Source organism: Vombatus ursinus, unplaced genomic scaffold (genome assembly GCF_900497805.2).
Source record: "Vombatus ursinus unplaced genomic scaffold, bare-nosed wombat genome assembly UNPS02005286.1, whole genome shotgun sequence".
Classification (NCBI taxonomy): domain Eukaryota; kingdom Metazoa; phylum Chordata; class Mammalia; order Diprotodontia; family Vombatidae; genus Vombatus; species Vombatus ursinus.
In genome coordinates this window covers 13,582,063-13,592,536 of record NW_020945064.1, presented here as the reverse complement: position 1 = coordinate 13,592,536, position 10,474 = coordinate 13,582,063, and the positions used below count along the sequence as shown (strand labels likewise).

The 10,474-nt window shown below is 41.9% G+C and overlaps 1 long non-coding RNA gene across 1 annotated transcript in view; it reads left to right on the top strand.

The window, feature by feature from the left end:
• LOC114032444 overlaps positions 1-896 on the top strand; it is a 15,596-nt gene extending 14,700 nt beyond the window's left edge. Inside the window, exon 3 of the long non-coding RNA XR_003567831.1 lies at positions 379-896. This is a non-coding gene — a long non-coding RNA (uncharacterized LOC114032444). The remainder of the gene's footprint in view (positions 1-378) is intronic.
• The last annotated feature ends 9,578 nt before the right edge of the window (positions 897-10,474 follow it).

The window sequence follows — 10,474 nt, the reverse complement described above, 5'->3', positions numbered from 1 at the left end:
GAAGGAAGGAAGGAAGGAAGGAAGGAAGGAAGGAAGGAAGGAAGGAAAGAAGGAAGGAAGGAAGGAAGGAAGAAAAAAGAAAAGAATCTTTTTTATTTTACATTTCAATTATTTTCCAATGATTCTCTCCTCCTTCTAGAATTCTCCCTTAAAACAAGAGTCCAACTGGACAAAATCAATCACAGTGGCCATGTTCGACAGCACATGCCTCGTTCCACACCTCCAACCCAAGTCCTCTTTACGGAAACATGCTTCCTCAGTAGTTCTCCAGGGCTCTTTTAACTATATTAGAGCTAACCTTGACTTAGAGTGAATCCAGCCAATAAATAGTTGGTGCCCATGCCTTAGAAAATTACAGAAATGCTTTTTTTTTTCCAGGTTGAGATGGGTATTCTGATGGGACTTCTATGGGAACAGCAAATTCCTCATTGGAACACGGCAATCCTAGCACCTCATCTGCCAACCCAGCAGAATGCCAGAAAGGACAATGGGCGTTTCATGTTTGACCCCAGTCTTTCAGAACTAAAAGAACTTTAGGACTATGGCCTCTCAGGTTCATGGAAGTGGAGTGATTGCTCTCCTGGTATGTGGGCTCTGCCCTGCCTTATGTAAGGCAATGAATAAAAGAAAGAAAAGAATAATCTCTTTGCTTCTGGCTTCCAGAGAAAGGCACAAGACAAGAGTATTTTACAACTACATTTCATTATTTAAATTGCAAAGAAATGAGATACCTTTTTCTTCAAAAGAAAACAAAACAAGAAATCCCACCAAACTTCAAGGCAGATTGAATCTGGACAATTTTCCAGAACCCGCTGGATTACAGAGACAAGGCACTAGAGTTTGTTGTACATACACCTCCTTCAGCATACTTTGCTTTTTGAGGTCAATAAATGAAAACCTCCATTTATTACATCCCACATGCAGAATCCTGTCTCTCCAGGGTGGGGGAGATACAAAGTTTGGCCTCACGGAGTTTACAGTCTAGTAGGGGAATAAGACAACCAAACAAGTAACTAGACTAAGCAATTTACTCAGTTTATTCACAGAGCTCTTGAAAGGTGCCATAGGAACCTGAAGGATTAGAAAAGATCAGAACTATGGCTGCTTTCTTATCTCCTAAGACGCTCTCTTTGTGGCATATCTATGGGGAAGTCTCCATCTCTAAGGCTCTAACCGGAGCCGGCCAAGCTGCCTCCAAAATGTCAGCAAAGGATGTATCAGAGTAGTCCTGCAGGGAAAGGTCCCACACCAAAATCTATGGGTTGGCTGGTGGGGACCCCTATCTGGCATTCTTCTGCACTTTTAGGAGATTCCAGGCAAAATCAGCCTCATACAGGGGCAGAGTAGGGGCTGCCTACACGGTATTCAGCTAAACTATCTAAACTTAAGCATTTTTCTACTTTCTGAGGAAGTTCCTTAATACAGCAGGGGTAGGCTACCCATTGCATAGTAGAGTAGCAGGAACCAGGCTGCCACCAATCAGTATTCCACTTGTGCCATCAAGGTACCTAAGCTCTTTCCCCTGCCCTTGATTCGCTTTTGAATTTTACATTCTGAGAATATTGGGATGGGCTCCCTACTCACTTCATGATATTTATGCCCAGGCTTTGTCCTGGGCAGTGAAGAATGAATCTTTCCTCTTCCAGCTCTGCAAGGAACGGAGGGAGAAGTCCACTATGGAGGAGCTTTGATTTACTTCCCCGTCATTTGTCCATGTAGTGGAGCTGTCTGCCAACAGACCAGGTATACCCATTCTTCCCCTCCCCTGGAATTGAGACAAACCCTGAAGACAACCCCTTACGTGCCAAGCCAACCAAGTTTTTTGATCCTGAGAATGTCACACAAAAAAACCATGTTAGTTAGACCAAGTTCTCATCTCCCAAGAATACAAGCTAACTTGGCTCCCTGTTGCCCTAAAGGAGAAAATACAAACTCAGCGTTTCAGGCCCTCCCCAATCTGACTGCAACTTAACTTTCCAACTATGTTTCATATTCTTCCCCTTTGTGCACTCTCCACTCTAGCCAGGATGGACTCGCCAGTGTTGTCCTGCCCCGATTCCTTCAGGATGGCACCATTGCCCTGCTTTGGACTGACCCTTCACTCTGCACACAAACATCTCTGTCCACTATGATGGTTTTCTTCCTCCAAGGCTCAGCACAGGAACCATGTCAACTACAGGTCTTCCCTTGATTCTCAGGCTGTTCACTTTGATCTCTCCAAAGCGCTTTATCACAGTCTAACTTATACTTGTGTGCATGTCTGACATCTACCATATGGGATTTTTAAAGTTCCTTGAGAGCAGAGACTCTGTCTTTCTTCATTTTTGTGTCTTTAGGGCCTAGAGCAGTACCCTGAATAAACTAGACGTAGTCAGGTGCACCAGAAAAAGTATTGGATTTGGATCTGGAAGACCTGGAATCCCCTACCAGCTTTGATATTAGCCATGTGACCATAGACAGGTCATTTCTACGCCCTGGGTTCAAGTGTAAAATGACCGTGAGCTAACATGGACTGACTCCAATCCTGTGAAGGGGTCTCCATAACCAGGCATGTTTGCTCCCACTCAGGTTCTGGGAATCTTTACATTAGTTTCATTTTGAGCTCTGCTTTAGGGGTCCTCCATTTCCTTGCAAACACCCCAAAGCATGGAACAGAGAGCAAATGTATTGTACACACAAAAAGAATATAGAAAAAATGTATACCCAAGCTTATAGGCAGTTGAGAAAGATTTCCTTCTGGTGGACCATACCTCCCACAGATCCTTATGTAGTAACTCCCTATTTACAGCGCTACTCTAGGGTTCCTTCCAAAAAGGAAATAAAATGAATCTTCCTACGATGTTCAGAAACTACACCTTCTAGCAATGACACTAAGTGCACAGAGGAAAAACTTTGGATTTGTAGTGAAGAAGACTGAGTTCAAATCCTGCCTCTAGACTTCCTAGCTATGTGACCCTGGGTAAGTCACTTAACCTGTCTGCCTCAGTTTCCTTATCTACAAAATGGATATAAAAATAGCACCTATCTTCTGGGGTTGTTTTAAGGATCAAATGAGATAATCTATGTAAACCCTGTTAGAAGCCCTAAAATGCTATGTAAATATTAAGTATTACACATATTCCCTTAGGACTGACAATATCCGCATGCCGTAGTAAAAGGCAGGGTGTAGATTTGCTCCCTAATATTGTGTCTCTGGGTCCTCAGGTCTGGAGCATCCTGTCCTGACAATTTCACTCACCCCTTAGAGTTCCATGACCACATAAGCAATGCCTTCAGGTCTGAGCCATATATATATATATATATATATTTTGGCCAGGCAATGGGGTTAAATGACTTGCCCAGGGTCACACAGTTAGTTTGTATTATGTGTCTGAGGTCAGATTTGAACTCAGGTCCTCCTGACTCCAGGGCTGGTGCTCTATCCACTGCACCACCTAGTTGCACCCACATTTCTCTCTCTCTGATCCATGTGCTGTTCTGTGTTGCCCATGTCATTCATAGTCACTAAGGCTTAGAGGCTTTGTCACTCCTCTGTGCTGATGCCACCATCCCTTTTCCTATTCTCAAGAAGGTGTTACAGATCATAGGACCATAGATTCAGAACCAGAAGGTACCTCTGAGGCCATCCAGTCTGACCCCCTCATTTTACAGATAAATAGACTGAAAGAATAAAGTAGAGCTAGCTGGCACAGTAGATAGAGCACTGGCCCTGGAGTCAGGAAGACCTGAGTTCAAATCTGGTCTTAGACACTTCCTAGCTGTGTGACCCTGGTCAAGTCACTTTACTTTTGTCTGCCTCAGTATCCTCAGCAAAATGGGGATAGCACTTATCTTCCAGGGCTACTGTGAGGATTGAATGAGATAGTAATTGTAAAGCACTTGGCACATAGTAAACATCATATAGATGTTAGCTATTGACTGGGCAAGTTTAAATTGCCTCTTAGCTGTGTGCAATCTGGAGTACTGTGTCCTGTGCTGGTCTCCACATTGTAGGAAGGACATTGACAAGATGAAGGGCGTTTCTAAGGGGGCCACCAGAAGGGAAAGAGAATGGAAGAATATAGTATACCATATGAGGACTGGTTGAAAGAACTGGGGATGTCTCATCTGCAGAAGAGGATGTGGTCGAGCTGTCTCCAAGGTTATGAAGGCCTGTCGTAGAAGGAAGTTTAGACTGGTCTCCTTGGCCCCAGAAGGCCCAACAAGGAGCAATGGGTGAAAGTGAAGAGAAGCAGACTTAGGCTTGCTATAAGAGTAGTGGGAGTGATCAAGTGAGCCCCTGATCAATTTCCCAGCAATTAGAGCTGTTCCAAAGGGGAATGAGCTGCCTTAGAAGGTAATGAGTTCTCTCGCAGCAGAAGCTTCCAAACAAATTGCAGCCAGGCAAGGTTGACACTAGATCCCTTGTAGCTGAGTTAGAGTTGAATCCTGGTGACACTTACTTTGGTATCCTTCTTCTTCTGGACCTCAGTTTCCTCATCTGTAAAAATCAGAGGGATTGGAATAGAGGATCTCTAAGAACCTTTGCAATTCTAGGGTCTATGACAGTAGCATTCATTGAGCTATAAATTGACAGGCTGTCTTGGTTTGCTGGGCTGTATTTTGGCAAAGCTTTCTTTGGTCTGATTTGGCAATCAACACTATTATATCCTGAATTTTTATTCTCAGCCTTAATCAAGTGTGTCTGTGCATCAGAGAACATTGTGTAAGTGATGGCCTTTCCCAAGAGAAAGTGCCAAGTCTCTTGAGTGTTAAACTAAATTGCACTGGATTGTGAACTCCCTGAGAACAGAGACTGTTTTTTAACTTGCTTTGTATCCTCAGTGCTTAGCATAGTACTTGGCACATAGTAGGTGCTTAATAAATGGTAATTGATTGATTGACTCAAATGAAGTAATGAATCAATTCAATAGAGATGTAAAGATTATAATAAAAAGTTATTAAAAATAATGGGAAATGGCCAGACAGTTCTTCAGTATCAAACCAAAGAAGTACACAGTGTCTTGGAAAGTCAACGAGCCTGATGCTGAAACACTCTTGCTGTACTTGGGAGACTTTATTTTCCAGTAGTCTGATATTTGGGCAGCTAGGTGGTACAGCAGATAGAGTGCTGGGCCTGGAGTCAGGAAGAACCCCCTTCCTGAGTTCAAATTTGACCTCAGACACTTACTAGCTGTGTGACCCTGGGCAAGTGACTTAACAATGTTTGCCTCAGTTTCTTCATCTCTAAAATGAGCTGGAGGAAGAAATGGCAAACCACTCCAGTACCTTTGCCACGAAAACCCCAAATGGGGTCATAGAGTCAGACACAACTGAAAAGCACTGAACAAAGTTTGGTGTTGAACTCTTCTGCACACAAGCAGCCTTCAGTATAGGACATCCCTGTCACCTACCGGCAGATATGCTGATCTGTGTGCTTTGTGTCGCTAGGAATAGCTAGTGGGATATCCCAAACGCCACATGAACAGGTATGTTTAAAGAAATGGGATGACAGCCATATGCGTAAGCTGCATCTGGAAGCATAGTCCAAGATGGTTTGGCCAGCTTTGTCCCACCCTTAGAATATCACAGCCTGGTAGGCTAACCTTATGTCCCCAGTTAGGCTATAAGCTTCCCATGGGCAGGGATCTAGTATAGCAGGAACACCAGATTTCAGAGTTGGAATGATCTACAAAAATCATGTCCAACCTCCCTCATCTTACATAGGAAGAACGTAAGCCTTGAAAACAGAAATAGGTCCCCAAGGTCATAGTAATACAAGATTTAGAGACGTCCAACTCCATCACTCTACAGCTGAAGGAACTGAGATGCAGTAAGGTTATGACTTGCTCAAGGTTAGCCAGGGCAAGGAGCAAGACTTTGGGCCAGTTTAACTTGCCTCTTAGTTGTGTGCATGTATGTCTCATCCCCACCTCTTCCTCTTCTCGCCAGGGAAAGTATTGAGTCCTGTGCTGGTCTCCACATTATAGGAAGGAGTATTGTGTCCTGTGCTGGTCTCCACATTATAGGAAGGACATTGACAAGATGAAGGGCATTTCAGGGGGCAGCTATGTGGTGCAGTTGATAGAGTGCCAGCCCTGGAGTCAAGAGGACCCAAGTTCAAATCCAGCCTCAGACACTTGACACTTACTAGCTATGTGACCCTGGGCAAGCCACTTGACCCCAATTGCCTTGCAAAAAAAAAAAATGAAGGGTATTTCTAAGGGGGCCACCAGGATGTAAAGAGTGACTAAACTTGGGCCTGAACCCCAGTTTTCTATGTCCAAGTCTATTCCTTCCACTAACCCACGCTCACATTTCTTTCCCCCAACATGTAACAACATGTAACATGTGATACTTACATGACATATGATAAATGGCTTATTATAACATAGGATCATAGATTGAGAGCTGAAAGGGAACTTAAATATCATGTGGTTCAACCTCCTTATTGCACAGATGAGGCATTAACTGGAGGTTAGATAACAAGTCCAAAGTCCAACATTATTTAGGAAGACGTATCCAAAGATAGACTTCGATCCAGATTGTCTTATTCCACACCCAGTCATCTTTCTACAGGGTGTCTAGCACAAAATTGGGCACATGCAAATAAATAATTACTCTTTAAATAATTAAATTAATTAAAATAAGTGAAATATAAATTATCATTAAATGAATTTTTATTGTGTACATTACTGTGCGTAAAATTATGAATTAAAATGAATAATTATGATAAATGAATTCTCATTGGTTGTTGAAGAAATTATTTAAGTGATTTAAATAATTATTTACAACTATATTGAATTAATAATAATAACAATAATAGTTAGCATTTATATGCTCTTTAGCTATATAGCTACAAGGTTTGCAGAGTACTTTATGCAAATATTATCTCACTTTAACCTCACATCAATCCCTGGAATGTACGTGCTATTATCATTCTTATTTTACAGATAAGGAAATTGAGATAGACAAAGGCTAAGTGACTTACCCAAGGTCACACAGCTAATAAGTGTCTTGGTCAGGTGGAACAGTGGATAGAGCGCTGAGCCTAGAGTCAGGAAGACTGGAGTTCACATCCAGCCTCAGACCCTTACTAGCTGTGTGACCCTGAGCAAGTCACTTCACTCTGCTTGCCTTAGTTTCCTTGTGTGTAAAATGAACTGGAGGAGGAAATTGCAGACCATTCTAGTATCTTTGCCAAGAAAACCCCAAATAGGGTCATGAAGAGTCAGACATGACTGAAACAACTCAACAACAAACAACAAAAACCAACAGAATTCAAACTCAGGTCTTCCTGACTCAAAGTTCAGTCCTCTATCCACTATGCCAACCCATGATAATAATAACAATAATTACAAAGTGAGCAAATATTTGCAAAAATGCTTTGCAAAGCTTAGAGCACTATATAAATCCTAGCTTTAAAAATAGGAATGATAAATGAACAAATGGAAGCTGATGAGATTGCCAAGGGAGAGGTAAGGAGGAGCCAAGTGTTTATTAGATGCCTACCATGTGACATACAAAGGACAAAGTCTTGGGAAACATCCATGGTCGGGAGATGGGAAAAGGATAAGATGGTTCAGAAAGGGACACTTCGGGTGAGTGGGCAGAAGGGTAGGAGTAGAATCAGGAGAAAGTTTGTTACAGAAGCCAAGGGTGTAGAGAGGATTCAGGAAGGGAGGGTAGTCCACAATGTCAAAAGTTGCAGAACAGTCAAGAAAGATGAATGAAGAGTGCGGAGAAAAAGATTTAGCAGTTAAAAGTGTGTATCACCTCGGAGGAAGCCTTGGCAATAGAAAGGAGCTTTCCTGCTTTTCACTCTGTCCCCTCTTCCTGGAATGCTCTTCCTCCTCCTCATTTCCCCCTCCTAGCTCCCCCCCTCCCCCCCAACCCCCCCACTTCCTTCATGATTCAGCTCTGATCCCATCTTCTACAAGGAGCTTTTCCCGGTACAGCTCAGTGACTATGCCTTTCTGTTGAGACTGGCAGGCGGGGAATGAAACCAGTACATGATATCTAGGTGGACTGCTGGATCTCAAGTCAAGAAGACCTGAGTTCAACTCTAGATTCAGATACTTTCTAGCTGTGTGACCCTGGGCAAGTCCCTTAACCTCCGTCAGCTTCCATTTCTTCATTTGTAAAATAGAGATAATAATAGCACCTACCTCTCAAAGTTTTTTCTCCCCCACTTAATAGTATTTTATTTTTTCCAATCACATGTAAAGATAGTTTTTTATTTTAATTTTAATTTTTTAAATTTAATTTTTTTATTAATTTGTTTTAATTCATCAACAATCACTTCCAGAAGCTTTTGAGTTTTAAACTTTTCTCCCCCTCCATCTCCGCCTCCCTCCTCAAGACAGTGCACAATCTGATATAGGCTATACATATACATTCCTATTAAACATATTTTCACATTAGTGATGTTGTAAGGAAGAATTAGAACCAATAGGAAGAATCACAAGAAAGAGAAAACAAAACAGAAGAAAAATAATAGCAAATAGTATTGCATTCAAACTCCATAGTTCTTTCTTTGGATGTGGATAGCATCTTCCATTGTGAGACCTTTGGAGATGTCTTAGATCCTTTCATTGCTGAGAAGGGCTAAGTCTATCAACGTTCATCATCACACAATACAGCTGTTATGAAGCATAATGTTCTCCTGGTTCTGCTCACTTCACTCAGCATCAGACCATCTAAGTCTTTCCAGGTTTTTCCGAAAAACCTGGAAAGCCTGTTCATCATTTCTTATAGCATAATAGTATTCCATTACATTCATATACCACAACTTGTTCAGCCATTCCCTAATTGATGGACATTCCCTCAATTTCTAATGGGGGGGGGAGACAGTAAATAAAAAAAGGAGCTGAAGGTGATAGGGGGAGGTGGAAGATGGAGTGTGGTTGAGAAAGTCCATTTTTATTATACTGTATTATGGAAATTCTTGTTTTATTCCATAAATTAAAACTAAAATAAATAACAATTAAAAAAAATCTAAAGCACAGCTTAGAGAAGAACGAGGATGACTGTCTTCATTGGCGAGCCATCCAATCAAAGGTGGAAACTGCAATGGAAGAGGGTACTGCTTCTAGTGTGGGAATTCCCAGGGCTGGAGAGAGCTTCCAGGGTGTAGAGGCTTGGGAAGAGTAGATGAAGCACACCGAAAACCTGTCCTGAAATCTGAGCATGTGCTGTACTCTCTGACCAGCCTGAGGTCTAAGGCCCCAGTCTTCTACACTAAGCCTTTGTCCAAGACTTGGTCCTTTCTTGCCCCTCAATTTACCAAAAATAAAAGTAAAATCAACCCTTCAAGTAAATGTGACTGCTGACCTGACTGACCTGGGCTGACCTGGTCTGCTTGGTCTCTGCATTCTGCAAATTCCATTCCACCAGGTGGATCTCCCGAGCTACCTTTAGCATTGCATCATGGCCATCCTCAACAACCTTCAATGGCTCTCTGTGGACAATGGAACCAATTTCAGGTTTCTTAGCTTGGTCCTTATCAAGTCTCCACTCTGGCTCCAACCTACTTGCACTACCAGATTTCCAGATTTCCCTCTTTCCATCCAAGTTGGTTTCATATCCATGGGATATGCCTAACAAATTCCCGCCTCTGCATTCGTACTCATAAGCTTCTCAGTACGGAATAGTGAAAAAAACCCTGGATTTGGAGTTAGAGCTTTTTCAGTATGAATTAAGGCTCTTCTACCTATTATCTTAAATAAGTCGCTTCTCCAAGCCTCAGTTTCCTCAACAGTTATATGAAGGAGTAGGACTAGAAGATCTTTGCGGTCCCTTCTGGCCCTAACTGGAGGGCCTGTCTGGAATGCCTTCTCATCTTTATTCTGGCTGTCCAATTGCTACCCCATCCTTCAAGACCCAATTCAACACATACCTTGTCTGAGAAGCCTTCCTTAGTTGCCTCAGCTTATAATGATCTCTTCCTCCCCTAAACTCCTAAAGAACTTAGTATTAGGAACACTCATTAATTAGTTAATTAATTAAGCTAATACTTGGGCTGTAGGACTGAGAGGAGGAAGGGGCCTTAGAGATCATCTAGGGTGAAGATTCTTAACTGAAGACCATGAACTTGGAATTTTTAATATTTTGATGACTACATTTCAATATAATTGGTTTCTTTTGTAAACATATGCTTTATTTTATACCTTTAAAAATATTTTTCTGAAAGAGGACCACAGGATTCACGAAACTGTTAAAAGAGTTCGGAACATACACAAAATAGTTTAATAACTTCCAATCGAATCCACCCCTTTCATTTTATAGATTAGCCCCTAGGACATGAAATGACTTGGCCAAGGTGATGTAGCTATTGAAAGTAATAAAGACAGGATTCCAGAATCAGCGCTTTTTCTATCATACTAAACATAGCATGTGTAAAACCCTCTCTGTTAGACATGTATTGTCTCCCCCAAAGAGTTTGCAAGTTACCTTAAGTGTCTATCTTTCCATGTATTTCTCATCAGCCTGGCAC